The 21,633-nt window shown below is 45.9% G+C and overlaps 1 protein-coding gene across 1 annotated transcript in view; it reads right to left on the bottom strand.

The window, feature by feature from the left end:
- Positions 1-13,119, bottom strand: part of Wdfy3 (WD repeat and FYVE domain containing 3) — a 255,135-nt gene extending 242,016 nt beyond the window's left edge. Inside the window, exon 1 of the mRNA XM_075942728.1 lies at positions 13,086-13,119. The gene's annotated coding sequence lies outside the window, so the exon portion shown is untranslated. The remainder of the gene's footprint in view (positions 1-13,085) is intronic.
- Between the last annotated feature and the right edge of the window lie 8,514 nt (positions 13,120-21,633).

The raw sequence follows: 21,633 nt of genomic DNA, 5'->3' as shown, positions 1-21,633 counted from the left end.
GGGCCATCACTACCTCCAGACTATAGAGGGAGCACAGACAGGACCATCACTACCTCCAGACTACAGAGGGAGCACAGACAGGACCATCACTACCTCCAGACTATAGAGGGAGCACAGACAGGGCCATCACTACCTCCAGACTATAGAGGGAGCACAGACAGGGCCATCACTACCTCCAGACTATAGAGGGAGCACAGACAGGGCCATCACTACCTCCAGACTATAGAGGGAGCACAGACAGGACCATCACTACCTCCAGACTACAGAGGGAGCACAGACAGGGCCATCACTACCTCCAGACTACAGAGGGAGCACAGACAGGGCCATCACTACCTCCAGACTACAGAGGGAGCACAGACAGGGCCATCACTACCTCCAGACTACAGAGGGAGCACAGACAGGGCCATCACTACCTCCAGACTACAGAGGGAGCACAGACAGGGCCATCACTACCTCCAGACTACAGAGGGAGCACAGACAGGGCCATCACTACCTCCAGACTACAGAGGGAGCACAGACAGGGCCATCACTACCTCCAGACTACAGAGGGAGCACAGACAGGGCCATCACTACCTCCAGACTATAGAGGGAGCACAGACAGGGCCATCACTACCTCCAGACTATAGAGGGAGCACAGACAGGGCCATCACTACCTCCAGACTATAGAGGGAGCACAGACAGGGCCATCACTACCTCCAGACTACAGAGGGAGCACAGACAGGGCCATCACTACCTCCAGACTACAGAGGGAGCACAGACAGGGCCATCACTACCTCCAGACTACAGAGGGAGCACAAACAGGGCCATCACTACCTCCAGACTACAGAGGGAGCACAGACAGGACCATCACTACCTCCAGACTATAGAGGGAGACTTCCAAGCTCTGACAAAACTCAAATTATTCTTAACTCTAAAGCACACTGGGCACTATGAACACCTATGTAAGAGTCAGATGCTGGGGTGCCAACAGTGCTCCCCGTTAAAATTGTGCTTCCTAAAGGAGCTCTTCTTCTCAGCCAGGTGACTCGCAGGCACAGCGAGAGTTACACTCGGGGCTACACTAAGCTGCCTATCAGCAACACTGCTAAGACCAGAGGCCAGAGGCCAGAACTCCTTCTAACAACTTCCCAATACCAGTAAACAGCCGTCAACATTTTGTAAAAGAAACATTCATTATGGGATGTCCCTCCCATGTGTCCAGCCTCAGGGTCGATCCCCAGCAGAGCAGAGGGAAGAGAGGAGAGAAAATCTCAAACTATATGGAAACCCACACCAAGTCGGCATTTCTCGTAAAGACATTGCTCGTCTCCAGGCTAATGAACACAGGACACTGCACCATCTCAAGGACTGCCATGGGCACTTTCGCCCTAGCCTGCCCCAACCACACAGGCGCATGCCAGTGACCGCCTCGGCCCTGAAGCATCTTCAGCAGCTGCGTGCCTTCCCCCTCCTTCTGAGCGGGTATAGCCACCTATGCTAGCCCATGTATGCTTATGTAACCTGAGAAGCTGGGCAACACCCAGCTTATTTACTCCGGTGACTCAGATGTGAATCTAGGTCTCTGAGGAGAGGGAGGTGGGGAACACAGTGGATATTATGATACAATTCCCATCAGCACTAGTTGCACAACTAATACTAACTCCAAAGATTTTTGTTCTTCATAGTTTTGGAGGATATGCTTCAGGCTAGGCTAGGTACCCTCTGGTACTCTGAGTGACCCGAGGCAGATCACCCATTACACAGGAAGAATCCATTTGCCCTCTCCTGCCTCCTGTCACCTGCCACACACCCAAGCTCTGTCCTTTTACCCCAGACATTCAAGCGGGCCACTGACAGCCACCTCAGCAATCCTACATTCCGTAAAGTCCTGAGATCTTTCAGTGCTACTTGACCTAAACGAAATAAAAACACTGCAACCACTGGAACTTCTGAAATTAAAAAGAAAAAAACAGCAATATACCAATTTTCATTTTGGCCAAAGACCCAAATAATCTAATTCATTATGAAGTTTGACAAATCAAATGAAATACTCAACACATATCTATCATCTACCCAATAGACTGTGTCACCTTACAGGGCATAACCTAGAATATAATCTGTAGGCTCTGCGTCCAAGGATGGAAATCATGAAGAGCCGGGATGGGGCTGCCCAGCATCCCCATTCCATGGCAGACTGCCTCCCTAAATGTACGAGACCTTGGACTCAATTCTGGTGCCACAAAATATGCAATGTGTCTACAATGAACATGTAAAAATTTTGCAAACTTCTTGTAATACTCTCCTAAACACTACAGGACAGGGAGCATTTACTTAGTGTTTCTATGGTGTTAAGTACTTTATTTTAGGTATTTTATGTAATCTACAGCTGTGTATAAGTTAAATCAAATACTATACCAATATAAAGAACTAGAGGACCTTTAGATTTTATATAAAGAACTGAGATGACCTCACAACGTTACCACAGACATGAATGATGTCACAAAGCTCTGGATGTTCACTGCATGTTACGTCATTTCTGTTCCTTAAGTTTTAGGGTACCTGCCCTAAGCCTCCCCTGGATCAGACAGTAAAACCCTCCAACTTCTGATTGCTGTAATCCTGGTGTAAGTAAACTTTACAGTTTTTACCAAGGAAATTCTTTCACTCCTCCGTCATTCAGACCAAGTAGCACGCTAGGGTTCTCCCCATCACATCAATGGCAGTACGCTCTCAACTCAGGAAGTGTCCACAGAACTTCCGCACACACCCGGTAATCATTTACTCTCCTGTCTCCACTGCGCTATAAAAGTGTGGGCAGCACGATCTCGTCCTGACATCGCTATTGATGAACATTTGGGAAAGAATCACAGAATTTACCATTAAGGATTGCGGCATCCCAGGCAGCAAGGATGATCCCTTTTGCTTTCAATTTAATCAGTGCATGCTGCAGAAATAAATCAAGCTACACAAAATTATCAGGCAATCTGTACACAACAATTATTCTAAAAATAAATGAAGTTTTTTATTATACCCTTATCTACTTTAATATGATATTTGCCATCTCAGTCAGACATAGTGGTGAAGCCTGCACATGCCAGAGACAGTCTGTGCTCCAGAGGGAGACCCTGTCTCATGAAACAGATATGATATCTGGCATCTAGATCACCCAATCCTGTGTTCTATAAGCAATTATCACAGGGAAAGAACATAGAATTAGAAGTCAGAGATACTGAGACTTTAGTCAAAGAAATGTGATTATAAACTCGAAAAATAAAAATAAAATAAAATAAATTTACCAAGTGATTTCTAAGAGGAACAGAAAAAAGAAACGTGTAAAGCATGCCCACAAAGTGAAGCTGCAGAACTCCTAAAAGGAACATTAAACTCGTTTTATTTTATTTCATTATTTGAGTCTCATGAAGCCCAGGCTGGTCTTCAACTGCTAATGTAGCAGACGATGATGGTGGACTTCCGAGCCTCTCATCTCAACCTCCCCCAGGCTGGGATTAGGGACGAGCTACACCATGCCATGTGCAAGAGGCTGTAACCCTGGGCCTTGTGCATGCTACACAAGAATCTACCAAGTGAGATAAATCCCAAGCCTTTAACATTTATTTTCCTAAGACTTTTATATTTTTACAATGATATTATTATGTACATTTTACTCAACTATTTAATGAAAACCAACTTTTGCCTATGTTGTGTTTAAAAGGCAACATTGTGCTGCCCTGCCCTATGTAGGACAGTGCTCTTTATCGATTCATCTGAATGCACTATGAACATCCTTCCTTCCCAAAAGCTCCTCTACACCGAGCATGGGCATACTGACACTAAATATCCCTGACTGATGACTGAGTTCTTCTTCCTCTGTACTCTGTTACAAATTAGAAATGAAAGTACCCAGTAAGCCAATTTAGTACTTATTAAAAGAGGAAGTCTTAATAATAAAGCAGAATTGTGAAAAATGCCATGTAATTAAAGTTTTACATGACTATTGTAGAAAACGTAGGACAGAAACCCCGGCAGTAGCCGTCTGTAGAAGGGAGGATGGGCGAAACATCAACATTTCTGCACTCATCGGACACTATTCGTAATAAAATGCAAGCTGCTTTCCTACAACTGCACAAGTTGTTATTAGCACTCGGCTGTTAGCCGGGTGACAGGAACAAGAGACTGCTAGCTCTCTTGCGCTCGCTCTCTCTCTCTCTCTCTCTCTCTCTCTCTCTCTCTCTCTCTGCAACAATCAATAAGGTAATAAACACAGAATTAACAAAGGTTCAGTGAAATTAAAACAGGTAAAGCATTTGTCCAAACTTGTGCTTAAAATATACTAAGCAATTTTCATAGTTCGAGAAAATACAGTTGTAGGAATTCTTGCAACACTTCCTAACTCATAGTTCACGAAATGCGATTTACATACACAGAATAGCTACAGCAGGCGAAAACAGCAGGCAACACAAAACCACTGGGCCTAACTTCCTAATGGACTAATAAATGAAGGCCACATACCATACTCTTCTTTCCTCTTCCAATGGTAGGCTTCCTCAAAGTCCAAACCAGCTAAAGAACTGAGGGGAACGGCCAGGAGGAACCATCACACAGGAAGAAGTTGGGCCAGTCTGATACCAGGCATGCACAGATCATTACCAGGCATGTACGGGTCATTATGTGTTGAGCACATACCTACTGTATGTCAGAAACTACCTTGTCCTGTGAGCTCCTCGTACACAGAAGTATCAAAGGCTTAAGAAACTGAGGAAAGCAAACTAAGGGACGGTGTGAAAGAGTTCAGTTGTCAGTATTAAGTCAAGGACCTGGGATGGAAAGGACTGGCAAAGAGGCTGGACAGGGGGCTGGAGAGATGGCTCAGCAGTTAAGAGCATTGCCTGCTATTCCAGAGGTCCTGAGTTCAATTCCCAGCAACCACATGGTGGCTCACAACCATCTGTAATGAGGTCTGGTGCCCTCATCTGGCCTGAAGGCATACACACAGACAGAATATTGTATACATAATAAATAAATATTAAAAAAAAAGAGGCTGGACAGGCTAGGTGACCTGGACGTGGGAACACAGCTCTGTGGACTTGTAGAGTTGGAAGTCTCTCTCCTTGGCTTGGGCACTGTCCTGCCACAGTATTACCAGAAGAAAGCTTGAGGGGTCAGGCCACAGGAGGGTCAGGGAGCTGAAATGCCTTCGGAAAATGTTCTCTGACATCCAAATGGTAGGAACCGCTCGTTACACCTTCCGTGCCTTCCCACATGTCGAGGTGATTGGAAGTTGCGAATCTCAGCTTGCAGTCTCACCATAGGCCTAACTGCATCCTGTCTACGCCAGCTCTCTGTAAGCTGGAGATCAGTTTAAGTCCTGAGCTTGCTGGAGTACAGCAGCTTCTCATCGACACAATGCTCCTTTGTGGGACATCGCAGAACAATAATACAGAAATCACTAGCAGCCTTAACACTGTGTAAAGCCACACAGCATCCACCAACACACTGGTGCACATTGGAAGCCAAGCTAAAAATGAATTCTAGGGGGCTGAAGTTTAAACTGAAAAAAAAAATCACATCTTTTATTGGAAAACCTCACGTGCACATCTGACCACTCTGACAGGGAAATAAAGTCAAGACCCCGTCCAGGCAGAAACACCAAACTCCAAACAATGTTAAAAGAGCCATTAGCGAAATCTATAGCTTACGTGGTCAAAATATAACACAATACAGAAGATCAATAATCCAGCATTTATGAGCTATTGCCTTCGACCTACTGGACATGATGCCTCTTGGTTAGACATTAATGTAGGAAAGACTCATATTACTAACAGACATTAAGTATTCTGCCTCCAGACTTTGAGCCTCTGGAGAATCAGTTCTTAGGTCTCCCTCCCTGTGTCCTTCCCCAGAAGTTCCAAACACAAGCAGGAACTTCAGGGCTTTGGAAGTCTGAGGATTAAAGATCAGGCCACTTAAAATTACAGGTAGCAAGCAGTTGAATGTCCAGGATGACACTAGAATGCTCCAGAGTTGAAAGGTCTCTAATGGAATCTAAGACAGCTAGACTCAAAAAACCACCCCACCAAAGTCCTAAACCAACAGGGCCGAGTAAACAAACTACAGGGCAACTCTCTGTTCAGTCACATGAAACCGTAAGAAATACCACTGGGTGCACAAAAATGTTGCTAGATATTTAAAATTCTGCAAGACCATATTTCAAGTTGTATACAGAATTTATATTCTAGACCTGTCAATGTTTGCACATAAAGACAAATGAAGCCATAAAAAAATTAACTTGAAAAAAAAATCCCTGCTAAAGAAAGGCAAAGAAGAGAAGGGGTGAGCCAAGCCCTCTGTAATGAACCCCCGCACTTAGCTTGGAGTTAATTCCTTCCCTATGGGTCACCTGCCTAGTGTGTGGCATCTCTTGAGAGTGGCATCAGCGCTGGGATAAGGTCTGCAAGTCCATCGTAGAGAAATGCAGTCCAGGCTCACCACCATCAGATCCTCAGTGTGCGGCACAGGCCGCAACCATAGGAGCTATGGGCCGCATCCATAGGAGCTATGAGTCACGGCAGTGTGGCTGGGTATCTACTGCCCAGTTATCAACAAGGAATCCCATTTTCAGCAATTCCACAATTTCACAAACACGAAACCACTGAAACAGGAACTCAGAAACTGAAGACAGAAACCTAGGCTTCGTCCTCTGCCCACAAAGCCACGGGCCTAAGAATGAGAGTAAGTACAGCCTGGGAGCTCAGGGGGCGCAGAGGCCAGTGCGGGTGGGCTGGCCTCTGAACTTTCAGGTGGAAGCCGGAATGCACCTCTGTCCTGGCGGAGAATGTGAAATACGACATGGGCAAAAAGTTCCTGAGCCTAGAGCTCAAAGTCCCTCCGCAAGGACAGGGACTGCGGCTCCCCTCTGGCCTCTCCGCAGCCAGCCTTTGCTTCTCCCTGCCCACATCCTCCAATTCCAAGCCTCGGCACTAGATCTCCTCTCAGAGCTACAGTTTTCCTCTCAGCTGCTCCAGATTTCTTCTCTTCACGAGAGGCTCTCACACAGTTAACGGCAACCCCACTCACATGGTGCCCAGTCCTGCCGTTGCCCTTTGAACCCAGTCTGTTCCTCCATGGCACTCAGCACTCCAGGGATACGGACTGGCCAGCTAGGCTGAACACTGCAGCGGAATCCAGAAGTGTTAAGTCACTATCCACGTAACTACAACAGCACGCGCTTGTTATCAGCGCTCCACACAACCCTTTCTGAGCTGAGTGAGAGCGCTCTGCCCCCTTGCAGTGTGCACGGCAGACACACGGCTTGCCCTTGGTGCTACTTTGTAAACTGAACCAAAAAATGGCTGGCAGAGACAGGACTGGGGAAGCAGGGCAGGGCCCAAGGACTTTTATCTTCACCAGGTCCAACCGCTTCCACAGCAATCTGATACTAAATCTGGAGATTCAAGGGTTCTATGCAGGGAAAATAACTGAAAGTCTGCAAGTTCCTAGTTTTCAGAATTGGCAGAGACAGAATTCAGTGTGGTAAGTGTATAAGGGGCATCTATGGGCAAGGGGGAGGATGGAGCTCAGATCATTACAGGATCTCTGTAACACTTCAGAGACAGACAGGGGCTGAAAACCAGCTTGGGGGATGAGAAAGAGGCTGAGGGGGAGAATATTTAGAAGACAAAAGCCATCAGATCTGAGGCTTCTGTCAATGTGGGCCTGAAGGATACGGAGGCTGAGGATTTTGGGGTCTCAGTCTGGTTATGGCGCAGGAGCTGAGCGTCTAAGCTAAACAGGCAGGCAAGGTGGACACACTTGAGGGAGAAGGCATCAGAGAAGTGTCAGACACGCTGAGGACAGGCCTGAGCACCAGCAGCTGAATATTAATACACAGATCCAGAACTCAGCAATCTGGTGTGGGCTGGTTTGTTTTATTTAAATGGCAGTTAGAGGTGGAACAATCAGGAAAAACATTGCTGCTTGAGCATAATCCTACCTATCAGGAGGAACGCAGGAGGAATCACTTGAGCACAGGAATTCTAGGGAGACCATGCTCAAAAGAGAAAAAAAAAGATCACACACACACACACACTATTTCAAAATCATAAGAGAATGCCTGGGCATCAAATCTGTTGCTCTACCAGAAGAACTAAATATAATCTTGTATCATCACAGAATCAGAGCTTTCCATGTTGATAAAGTGTTTAACAGAAAACACAATAAATAATAAAAATGTTAACAATAAATACCAAATATACTTAACTAAGAATATATATTTAAAAGGGATGCCAAAGTTATTCCTATACTAATATTTTTTACAAAACCTGAGATCAAAGTCTACACAATTAAATGTATCCATTCTATAAATGCCCCCATGAGAGGAGACTACCAACATAACAACTCAGTAACAGAGCACACATTTGCTGTTTGGCATATTCTCAAGTTCTTTCTCAAGGACTCACTCACTCCTTCCCTTCCTTCCTTCCATCCTTTTCTCCTTTTTTTCTTCCTCCTTCCTACTTCCCCTCCCTTCTCAAGCACTTCTACTGGCCATCCTAAGGATGGGTGAGACCGGGCAATGACAGCAGAACTGGAAAATAGCACGGCTACTCAGTCTTCCTCCACTGTGCGTGTCTGCATGTCTGCTGACACCTCAAAGTCACCTGCTTATACCCTGGGGGTCTCCAGGTAGACACTGGTTCTTGTAGGAAGTCCTGACCAAGGTGAAGTCTGAGTTCTTGGGACTCCCCACCTCATATACCCCAGGCCATCATTTAGGCAAGGCCCTGTCCAGCGGTCTCGTTCACTCAACTCTAAGCTCTGCCCTGACAACTACTGTGCAAGCAACATGCACGAGATGCTTGTTCTGAGTGTAACAAAGGCATGAATTAATGAGCAAATAGACAAGGTTACACACGTCTCACACTGCAGGTCCTCAGACTATGGGTATAATTATTCTAGTAATCTGATAAAACTGCCAATAAGGTTCTAGCTACCGCTTCTTATAATCCATTCCTAACTGATGACATAGTATTCTAAAAATAAAGAATGCATTTTACTACTGAAACTTAAATGCTCAGGGGTTGGAGAGGTGGCTCAACAGTTAAGGGCACATACCTCTGTTCAGAGGACCTGAGTTCAATTCCCAGCACCCACAGCATGAGGATCACAACAGCCTACAACGCCAACCCAAGGGAGTCCCAGGCTTCTGATTTCTGAGGGCATCTGTACACATGTGGACAACATAATTAAATTGAAATACTTTTTTAAAAAGATTTATTTATTATGTATACAACATTCTGCCTCCATGTATGCCCGCATGCTAGAAGAGGGCACCAGATCTCATTACAGATGGTTGTGAGCCACCATGTGGTTGCTGGGAATTGAACTCAGGACCTCTGGAAGAGCAGCCAGTGCTCTTAACCACTGAGCCATCTCTCCAGCCCCTTGAAATACTTTTAAAATTCAAATGCCTATAAGGAATATACATAATCCAATCCGACCCTTTCACTGCCCTCAAACTCGCCACTTAGCTGAGGCTAGCCTTAAACTCCTGGTCCTCCTGCCTCCACCTCCCACGAACAGGGATCACACCTAGCTTTAGCGTTAGAACTGTAAGCAATCAGTCCAATGAGCCTTAAAATACAGCAGTGAAATCTCTTCAGGGCAAAGCTGAACTGAAACCCAAGCAGCACCTGAGAATTTTTTCAAGCCTGAGTAAAAGTGGAAAATAAAATTTGGTAGTGATCTCTTTACTAAAAGCTAATTTCACAACATGAAAGATGAAGTACATACTAAGTCACCCGAGAAACAGCCTTGATAACTCATCAAAGCGAGACCATAGCTAAGACAGCTAAGACAAAAAGGTACTGTGTGAAATGTCCATCCTAAACTTCCTGTTGTCTCAACTACTCCTGAAAATAAGAACTAAGGCAAAGTGTAAACAAACATATTAGCACATAATATACACACAAGGAAGGGCTAAAGTAAGACTGGCCAATTACAAGTGCTGACAATGGTAAACTACCACATCGTGGGTAGGCATGCAGAAGGTATGGTCGTTTTGGAAAACAGTTTGATAGTTTGATAAAAGTGCCTTGATACTTAGATAGGACCTTAGAGTCCCACCTCTGCATACTCAGTCAAGACAAGCAGACCTGCCTGCCGAAGTTCAAAATATCTCCATTCATAATTAACCAAAACGGAGAACTCAAATGTCCATTAATCATGAATGGACAAAATGGGGACCATGCTCTTAAGTCAGAAAAGGAAACTCAGCATATGCTGGAGCTGGTTGGTACCAGCCGAACAGCACCCGTGGTTGAACTGTTACGACTTTGCCACAGTGGTTTATGAGGCTTAGAATAGGCTATGGCAATTATTACACTACAGTAACCACCAAACGTCCCAAGTCAGGGTTGGCTTGTCTTTTGTCTTGTTTTGTTTTGTTTGGGAGAGCAGGCTGTTAGCATTGGCCAGCCATGACTGTCCCACTGCTGGGTGACACAGGCATTATGCCGAATGCATAAAGACACAAAAGGCAGCATTCTGTAGGCATCTGGATGGTGTTCCACAGAAGACACTGATGGCTGCCAGGGTTGAGGGCTTACAGCAGAGAGGCACGAAAGGCGTGATGGAAGGTTCAGCTTGTCTATAACAGAGACAAGCTGGACATACAAGTAAAACCTCACTGCTGGAAGACGATACCTAAGTAAACCCAACCAGAAAAAAAAAACTAGCCATGTCATTAATTTGTGAATTATATTATGGATAATAAATGCATAAGACATACAGAAGGGGGCTGGGATCAGTGCACACACCAGATTAACACATCTATACACGACATAAATGGAAAAGAACATGAAAACACAGGGGGAAGGTGAATGGGAGATCATGGACAGCACTCAAACCAGAGGGTACCTGATCCTGGGAAGGATGCTACAGGAATGGCCTCTGGGTATGACCCCAGAGCAGGGCACACATGGGGTCACCCAAGCGGGGTCCCTACCACTGAGCCCTTTTTACTGCAAGCCTACAGCCTGTGGCTCCAGTCTGCCATGTTATGATCATCTTCAGATGTTTCCACTTCTAACTGATGTCCTAAAACATCAGTTACTCATCTTAACATCTATCAACTGGGGCTGGGCAGTGGTGACACACACCTTTAATCCCAGCTCTTGGGAGTCAGAGGCAGGTGGATCTCTGTGAGTTCAAGGCAAGGCCAGCTTGGTCAACAGAGAGAGTTACAGCAAAGCTAGGATTGTTACACAGAGAAACTCTGTCTCGAAAAATCAAAACAAAACGCAACCATCTATCAACTGTCCTCACTAGCTCTAAATTTAGACCATTTGGGTACTAGACCTTCAAAATTGCCTAAATGCCCATCTGTACAATGGGATCAACGTTTTCCTAACCTTTGCATGAGGACACATGAAAATCTCCGTGCTCTACTGCTATCCGCTCGATCACAGACATTAGACACAATCAGGTGGGAAGGCAGGCACATACATTCATTTTTATTTTTCTGAGGTAGTGTCACATGTGTTGCTCAGACGGACTTGAAACTACTAAGCTTAGCTGTTTCTCTTGCTCAGCCTCCCAAGCACTGGGAGAACAGGTGGGAGCCACAAACCCAGGCAGATATTCCTTAACTAGTATGTCCAGTTGTTCAGAATTGTTGTGGTCCCATATAAAATGGGGGGGGGGCCACTAGCAAATCCTACATTCTGAGGATAATTTGTGGAAATTCCAAGACCCCGCTGAATGAACCACTTTAGTGGTACTGAGAATGCCGGATGTAAACAGGCTCAGAGAATCTGACAGACACTGGAATACTGCACTACTGTTTAACTTGCTTTCATATTTTCCCAGTAACTTCAGAACCTCGTGCTTTCTAACTCATACCACATTCGTGCAGAAATTTGGTTAGGAGCATATTTTTACAGGAATGGATTTCAACTAAGGAAAAGAAACTATTTCAAAACCTGTATTTCTAGTTGCTTGAGGCAGAGCTGTGTTCTAAGTATTATCATACACAATACTGATTTCAAACACCATGAGTTCCCAAACCTAATGGAAAACGGATTTTTTTTAAACATAAAAGCATATCAAGCTAAATCCTTACATTGCAGGGTCCCATGAGCTTTTATTTTTCTTTTTAAAGACAGATTTATTTTTACTAAACCTAAACACTAACACTACATCCAGTTTCTCTGTATATCAGCATTTCCTGGGTTGTTTTGTTTTTTACTTCTTAAACGTCTTGATCGTGAAAACTGATTGATCTAAATCTGCCTGACAGATACCAGCCTGGAAATATGCTGTCTCGATGCACAAGGTTTTGTTTTTCTGTTTTGTTGGTTTTTCAGACAACATAATAACCACTTGGTATTGACCGACCATGCCTATTAGTGAACGAAAATAGTTTTTCATATGCATAAGCACCATTTTCCCACAGAAAACACTTAGCCACCGTTGAGGCACTGAAAACCCATGCTTATGGTAAACATGCTAGATCTGATTTTATCCCATTATGTCTACGGAGGAAGATCTCAGAATCGGTCTCTCGGACTCAAATCGTCAAAAATCAATGGGAACGCAGCACCTCCGATGCAACCGATCGGAAAGGTCACCGCTGCCTTTTAAACCCCGCCATCACCGTGGATGTTGGTGATGCCACCACATCCCCGATGCAGGACAGAAGCATCCTAGGTCCTTTCCACGGGGAAGGGTTTCCAGCTCAGGGCGCAGAGGGATGAGCCAGGAGAGGCCCGCGGCCCTGGAGACGGCACCCGAGGGATGGAGGCCGCGCTCCGCGGGGCCCTGGCGGAGGAGGGGGGTGGGGGGAATCTAGGAATGGTCACCCGTAGGGTCCGCCCGGGGGGACCCCCGTTCCCGGGACGCCGCCAGGTTACGCCCCCGCCTGCCCCTTGTCCGCCGGCCGGGGACCCGACGCCGACGGCGCCCTCTCCAGGCCCGGCGGAGGACGCGGGTGGGGGAGCGGCTGGGCCGCGGCCTGTGCCCGGCGGCGAGCGCGGGGCCGCGCGGACAGCGCCTCCACCCCGCAGGAACAAAGCGCCCCGCGGGCGGGCGAGCGGGCGAGCAGCACTCACCGCGGACCGGCGAACCTGGATGCGGGGCCCGGGAACCCTCCCAGGCCGGGCCGGGGCCGAGCGCCCGCTGCAGTCCGCGAGCTGCGGGGCCGGGGCCGCCGGGCGACAGCCGCGCTAGGCGGCCGGGGCAGCGACGCCGCCTCCGCCGCCGCTCCCTTCTCCGGCCCGGGTCCCTGCTCCGCCGCGTCTTCTCCCTCGCCGGGTCCCCGCCGCCGCCGCCTCAGCCTCGGCGCTGCACCGGCTGCTGTTCTCCATCAAGGCCGGGCCGGGCCGCGGGCAACATCCCGGAAAGTGAGGGCTGGTGGCCGTCTCCCGCAGCTGCTGGTGGCCATCTTTAATCCTCCTCCTCCCGCTCTCTCCACCTCCCGCGCCGGCTGGCTGACGGACGGCTCGGGATCCTCCTCCCGCTCCTCCCGCTCCTCCCGCTCCTCCCACCAGGCCGGCCGCAGAAATTGCAGCCGCCCGGGGACGCCGGCCCCTCCCGCCTTTCCTTCCTCTTTCCTACTTCCTTCCCTACCCGCCGCCGCTCCCGCTTTCCCGCAACCCCGGGGTGCGAGCGCACACGGGGTCCGCGCCCCTCGTCCTGGCTTCGGGGCTCCCCGGGTCCATCCCCTCCCCACCCCCGGGCGGTGCTCACCCGCCCTCTCCGCGGGTGTCTCGGGAGACTCTGCCGAGAAAGGACCGCTGCGCACCCCCGAACCCCTACACCCCTGGCTGGATGCTGTCACCAGCATTGACAACACGCAAGCCTGCGTTCGTTTTACTCCAGCTGGAGTATAAAAGAACTGTCCTCGCTAGCTCTTCCACCACGCGGCCTCGAACCCCCCACCTTCTCCAGGGGGCTCGGGATCAGGAGTTCGGTGCCCAGTCTCTAGGGTTGTCCTGGGTCAGTGACCTTGAGACCATCAGCAGAGGTTTTTGGTTTGCCCTTTCTTTCTGGAAAGATGCATTATATATTCATACCTCCATAGTTCTATAGATCTGACCAACACAATGTCTGGACCTAGTAATATGTATTGTTAAACCTAAAACAGCTAAGCGGATATCAGCTTGTCTCTGTTCCTAGTCAACCCAGCAGACCATTCGGGTCATGCAGCGGGGACAAACTGAGTCAGCATGAATGCTTGAACTCCTTGGAACAGCTCAGAGTGGGGAAGTGGCGCTTTACAGAAACTGGAAACATGAGCTTGTTTTTCCAACGCTGCAATCTACAGCAGTTTCAGGATTTCCTCTAAGAAAAACGAAGCAATTTGGACTTGCTGTTTCCCTTTTTTTTAAAGCCAGTTTGTGCTTGGAAGTGGATTCCGTTGTAATGATTTACTCACTAAACCCAAGATTCAGCACCACTGGCAAACCCAGAACTCATCTGTGGGTTCCTGCTGCCTTTTGTAGGTGCCTGCTGGCAGCCGAATATGCCTTATCCAGGTGTGGAGAGCCAGGCCTAAAAGGCCTGTGCTAGGGCTGCGGGGTGAGTGGGGGTGGGGATAGAGGATGAAGGAGGCAGGAAAGGGGGGGGGGGACGGGGGTGGTGGTGCAGGCAACAGAATAAAAATTTAGGTGTTACTAAGTTCTGAGAAGAATATGCCAGAACAAACCTTTTTTTTAACCACCCACTTTAATAACAAGATTGGCATCTTCTAAAGGGCTTGGCCATCTCTAGAACCCAAATAGTCTTTGCTGTAGCACTCTATAACACAGTTTTAAATGAATCATTAAAAGTCAAGTCGCTGTGTGGGGGAGGGGTGTGCCTGCTTATATTTCCTTGTTGCTGCTTTCTTTCCCTTGTGACCCTTTGGTGTTTATTCTTTAGATTTAGTTTCTCCAATCTAGCATTAGACAAAAGTACCACCAAATCCTCAGATCTTAAGACCGGGAGTGCGGTGAAAAGAAGAGCTGTGGGATGGTGTGGCCACTTGGGAGGAGAAAATTCAGTTGAGCCAACACGGAGCCCACCATGCAATTTTAAAAGGAAGATTTTCAGCTTAAATAAGAGGTTTGCGAATTCTTGGTGTACATTGGAAGGGAAAAAAAATGTATGAAAGTTAAGTCATTAGTCCACTAATTACATATGTTTTCTGTTGAAAAAGCCAAGATTGCGATAAAGTGCTGTCTTCCGGTCAGGCTCACAAAGGTTTTATTCTAGTGCACAGGCATCCATGTAACCACCTCCCCTTGTTCTGCTGAAGCCATCCAAACACAAGAATTGTAAGAATGGCCAGGAAAGAGCCGTGGCAGTGGCTTTTCCTCAGCTGGGCTTCAGATCTGTCAACATCACAGCCCTTACCTTCCTTGGTCTTTGTAGTCAGCCAAATGTAGTTTCTGTCATCTTGAGTTTAAGTATTTAAAAAAAAAAACAACAACAACAAAACTGGTCAGAGCAGGTTCTCCAGCACCGTGACTATTGTGTCCTAGGTATTCCCTCAGATGAACTCCTCATAAAACAAAGCCTTGTGTTAAAGTGGCATAAGCCCTTTGTGTGGAGGCCAGATGGAAGGAGTTCTAGGCATGTGCGGCAAACTCCTTAGGGGATAGGGAAGCTGAAGGGCTATTTCTAAACAGTTCTGCATCGGGAGTCTGCTTCCTAACTCTAGGTCACGGAGGAGGTGGCCGTAGACAGGAGCAATTGAGAGGCTTTGCCTGACAGCAGGCAAAAGCCACACATCTGTGGTGACTGGAAACTCCATGAACACAAATACGCAAAGCACAAGAGAAAGAAGATGGAGAAAAATAATCATAAAAAATACATGAGGAGGGAAGAATGTTTTAAATGAGAATTCTGAAAACTGTTAAGATAAACATTAAGCTGAAAAGTTGTTATTTTTACAATAGCTTTTTTTATATTTATAAGATGGAAGAATTAGTTTAAATTTTAGCTGATGGGATTATATATATACATATATGTATACATTATATATAGTATATATATATATCAAGTAAACGCTCTAATTTTAAGATGTTACTGGAACATGGAGTGCTACAGATGTTAGAAGACAAAAATTACACAGGCTTTAACCTTTGACATTCACATTTTACTTATATGCTAAATTATGTAACTATTATATTTAAAATGTATTTCCATTTTCCCACGTTATTAGCTATAACAATGGAATTACCATTGTTTCCCCTTGTTTAGAGGAACCAGATGGAAGAGAAACTGGGCAAGCAAAGGGGTGTCTCCAGGGATCATATGAACGGAATGTTGGGGGAAAAAAAACACCCCAGACAAGAAGACAGAGTTAAGTAAATGTTCAGTTTTATTCTCATAATCTCTGTTCTTCATAGAGACAATTATTTCTGTTCCTTGTTTTCCTCTGATGGACTGTCTAAAATATCGAGTGAATAATGACAAGCCATATTTATCTGCACTGATCAAAACTGAGTATCATTCTTCCCTCCTCAATTTAGAGGGCTCCTTATAATTAACTGATGAGCTGTCCCTGAGACAGTGCCATTTAGAGTCATTACTGACTCTAATTGGGGAGAAATGCTTTTGGAAAGTTCCAATTAGAGGCATTTTCTGTTGTTCTTGTACATACATTCAAAGGAGGTACTGGAGCGTTCCTTTTGTTTGGGGGACTTGTAGGTTGCTATATTGTTTCTGTTTGCACTTAAGTAAATAGCAGAAATCTAGCTTCTATAAGCTTTGGAGTAACAAGACCTCAGGAGGGAATGGAAACGGAACAGCCACGTTTTTTGCTCTTGTGTATCATAACAGTCATGATGGTAACAGAAATGGGATATCGTGGAGACTGCCTTGAAGGGGATCTCATTCCTGCATACAGCTCAAGTCTCTCAATATTTTCTCCTTGTTTGTGCTTTTGAGATGAAGGGCTCGGACTTGCTCCGCAGAGCTCAAGGCCGTCTGTATGTTGATTTCCCATTTATTCATATGTCTTGAAGGCGTTATGAAGAGCAGAGAACTTCAGAACCACTGTCGTTGTGGTGTGTTCACAGGTGCAAGTTAGCTGTATGTGTGCTGGGTTTACTTCACACATCAAACAGTTACAGGGGAAAAATTATTAAAGGCTGTCAATACACAATGTACCTTGGGAATGAGACAGCAGTCAGAGACTTCCCAGTTGAAGGGGTTCATCTTTCTGATGGGAAAGGAAAACCAATCAAATCTTTAACTCTGCCCTCTGCAATTAAATACATGGAACTGTATTTTTGAAATTTCTGGGAATCATTGACTTTTTCAGAAAAAAAAATGTTAAGAAATAAAATTAAAGAAAATAATTGTGGTGGTAAGAACTGGAGGCCAACCTGAGCCTCACACTGTAAATTTGTCAAAGAGAGAGAGAGAGAGAGAGAGAGAGAGAGAGAGAGAGAGAGAAGCTGGGTGGTGGTGGCACACACCTTTAATCCCAGCACTCAGGAGGCAGAGGCAGGCGGATCTCTGTGAGTTCAAGGCCACCCTGGTCTACAAGAGCTGGATAGCTAGAGCTGTTACCCAGAGAAATCACAAGACAAAACAAATAAACGAAGAAACAAAAGCAGGGTTTCCTGTTTACAAAACTAGTAGCAATTGTTTGCACCAAACAAGTAGAAGGCAAATTGAGCAGGAGTTTAAGGGAGTTTGGGATTAAAGAATGTAAGGTGAACTCTCAAAAGCCCTTGTTTTTTCATGGAGGATCCAAAACAAAAGCTGTGATTACAAATACTTAAAGAAGATAAAACACTGCCATCTGCTGGCTAGAAGGAAAAAGTCAGCCAGACATCTCTAAAGAAGAAAAAAAAATCTAGGAATTTATTATCTTTGGGGTTTTCTTTTCTTTTCCTTTTCTTTCTTTCTTTTTTTTTTTTGAAACAAGGTCTCCATAGGTATCTCTAGTTGACTTGAAACTTTCCCAGTCCACCTGCCCAGCCTGCAAAAAGCTGACCTTACAGGTGTGCACCTGTTTCAAGCAAGCCTCCCTGTGCTAGCAAACACTCCCAAGTGTGCCATAATCCCCACCTGCTCAATGCCTGCTAATCATGCTAAAAAGATAAGGGGGAGGAAGGGCCGTAGAGTCAGTGCACTTCTGTGTTCACATTCCGAACTAGTGAATGGTATACCAGCCCCAGGTAGACGATACTGGAGCGCGCTACTCGGCTCTAGTGCAGGCAGATGCTATGACAACTGCAAACGATGCCCAGACCTGTCTATGAAGTGTGTGCTCCACTCTCTCCTTCCAGGTTTCCTGGGCCACTGTTTCACTCAGAAACCTCACGAGGCCACATTCATGACACTTCAGTTTTCTCTCACTCCCCCCATGGAATCCATTACCAAGCTCCATCAGTTTGACTTCCTATATTATATTTTCTCTCTCTCTCTCTCTCTCTCTCTCTCTCTCTCTCTCTCTCTCTCTCTCTCACACACACACACACACACACACACACACACACACACACACACATTTGTTTTTTGGAGACAATGTTTCTCTGTAACCTTGGCTATTCTAAAACTTGCTCTGTGGACCAGGCACAGATTCGCCTGCCTCTGCCTCCCAAGTGCCGGAATTAAAGGCGTCACCACCACTGCCCGGCTTTCACTATTCCTGTCTTGGTAACACTCCTTTACATTATAAAAGCTTTTTACTCATAGTAGAAAAATGTTGATAAGCAGTTAGGAATGACTACAGCATTAATGGAATACATTAATGTAATGAATGGATAGAATATTCTGAATTATCAATGATCTTAACACAGGCTACTCTCTGTTGTTGCAATGTTCAAATATTCATACAGCTAACTATTTGCTCATATTTCTTTCCTATATGTTGTGCTAAGACTAGAAAACATATTGTTCTCTTCACAATTGCCTGCTGGGTTCAGCTATGCATATCATACCCCCCACTAATTTGGAAACGATCTGTCTTGAGGACAGTATTCTATTTGGGAAGCATCTGTGAGATGCTGAGCTAGCTTTTCTCTGGATCCATGGCTGATATTTGGTGGGGTTTGGCTGTTGTTGTTCCTTTCCTCTTGGCATCTCTTTTCCATGGAGCTTCAGTGACTTTCAGGAAGTGAGAAGTAGAATGAAGCAATAACAAATAAAACAACTGCAAACACAACCCACCCTTTCTTTTCTAAGTTTATTTATTTCTTTATATTATGTGCATGTGTGCTTGCCTACGTGTATGTGTGTGCACTGTGTGCCTGGTGATCTGGGGGGCCACAAGAGAATGCCAGACCCCTTGGAACTAGAGTAGCAGATTGTGGGCTGCATTGTGGGGGTGGGACCTAACCTTGGACCTCTGCTAGAGGAGCAAATATTCTTAACCACTAAGCCTTTGCTTCTGTTCCCTTCTTGAGACAGGATTTCACAATGCAGCCCTTGCTGGCCAGAACCCTGCCATGTAGACCAGTCTATCCTTGAACTCAATGGTCCTACTGTGCAGCCCAGGCCAGTCTTACTGTGTAATCCAAGCTAGGTCAAGTTCACAGTCCTCCTGCCTGGACTGCCCAGGTGCAGCACCCCCATTCCTGGCTCTTTATTTTTTAATTTTTCCCAATAGTTTTGGCTTCTACACAGACTCATTCATTAATAGAGAGGGTTCTGATTTCTTGCCTTGTCAAGGAATTAAATTCTATATTCAATTTAAGGTTCTGTAAGAAATCAATTATATTACACACACTATGCCAAATATTTTTCAAACAAATCTAAATTCAATTCAATGCCTGTGAAGATTAATTTTATGTGTCAGCATCCCTGGACCATAGATTACCCAGATGCTCGGTTTAAAATGGTTCTGCTGTCTGTGAGTATTTCTAAGGGAACTGACGTTCAGATCGGTCCCATCGCATTTCTGCAGGGCCCCAGCTAATCAACCTGTGACCCTCAACTCTGACTACGACTGCATCTCACTTCTGGAGTGTTCTTAGGACTTCTGGCCTCAGCAGAGTTCTGAGGGCTGAGATGTACGCACCTCCCTTTCCAATGTCCACTCTTCTACAGCTCTCTCACTGATTTCCGACTTTTTCCCTCTGCTGAAACCCTCACTGACGTGTAGTTGGTTTGTTGTTTGTTTTTACTCTTTGCTCTTTGAGGGTCTGCCCCCGGGCTCCCAAATAAATACACGAGGCTTATTTCCTATGGATGCCTGGCCTTAGGTTGGCTTGTTTCTAGCCAGCTTTTCTTATCCCATCTACCTTTTGCCACTGAGCTTTTATCTTTCTCTTTTTATGTAAACCCTTCTTTACTTCTTTATTCTGTGACTTGCTGTGTAGCTCGGCGGCTGACCAGTGGTGTCCTCCTCCTCCTTCTTTTGCTCCTAGATCCCCAGATTTCTCCTTCCATTTATTCTCCCTGGCTGCCACCCCTACCTATCCTTTCTCCTGCCTTGCTTTTGGTGATTCAACTCTTTATTAGACCAACCAGGTGTTTTAGACAGGCAAAGCAACACAGCTTCACAGAGTTAAACAAATGTAACATGAAAGAATGCAACACATCTTTATATCATTAAACAAATGTTCCATGGCACAAACAAATGTAACAAATCTTCTTTTTTTTCTTTCTTTTTTTTGTGGATGGGTTGAGTCAAGGTTTCTCTAGTTTTGGAGCCTGTCCTGGAACTCGCTCCATAGACCAGGCTGTCCTCGAACTCACAGAGATCCACTGCCTCTGCCTCCCCAGAGTTGGGATTAGAGACATGTGCCACCACCGCCCACGAATGTAACACATCTTTAACTAATATTCTACAACACCCATGGGGTCCTAAATGCAACATAAAATAGCATCTCCCACCATGCTAGAGGTCCTCTGTCCCTTTGCCAAGCTCTTCCCTCAAATGGTGGCACTGCCCCCTCCTGCTTCCTCTCATACCTACTCTCTGGTCAGTCTTCCTTCACCTAGACTGTTTCTTCCGCCTGACCCCAAGTCCCTGCTTGCTAAGGTAATGCTGTTATCCTGCTGCTTTTCCAGTAATGCAGCAAATTCAAGGCTCCACTGTTGACAGAGGTTTCTGTCCCACCCGGTCCCACAGCCGTTCAGTCCCAAAGAAACACACAGAGACCTACATTAATTATAAACCAGTTGGCCTATTAGCTCAGGCTTGCTTATTAACTACCTCCTACATCTTACATTAACCCATAATTCTTGTCTGTGTTTGCCACGTGGCTTGGTATCTTTTATCAGTGAGGCATTCTCATCTTGCATCCTCTTGGTCTGGGTGATGACTGCAGACTGAGCCTTTCATCTTCCCAGAATTCTCCTAGTCTGGTCACCCCGCCTATACTTGCTGCTTGGCTACTGGCCAATCAATGTTTTATTAAACCAATACAAGTGACAAATCTTTACAGAGTACAAGACCATTGTTCCACAGCACTACAGATGGTACAAACCAGGACTGATAACCCGGACTTTCAGCTTAGAGCCAGTTGTGTTCTGGATGCTTTGCCCTCGCTCTTTAAACCTGTGGTCACTCCTGATGCCTGTCTCAGTGCTGGCACTCTGCAAACAATTGGCTTTAAGAATGAAATCCTCACAGTGCTCTGGCTGGAGTATCCAAGCCTGAACCTACAGTTCCTGTATTCTCAGTGGCCATCATTTCCTGGGGAATCATGACTT

The sequence above is a fragment of the Microtus pennsylvanicus genome, chromosome 12 (genome assembly GCF_037038515.1).
Source record: "Microtus pennsylvanicus isolate mMicPen1 chromosome 12, mMicPen1.hap1, whole genome shotgun sequence".
Taxonomy (NCBI): Eukaryota; Metazoa; Chordata; class Mammalia; order Rodentia; family Cricetidae; genus Microtus; species Microtus pennsylvanicus.
This window is presented reverse-complemented; position numbering and strand designations above follow the sequence as displayed.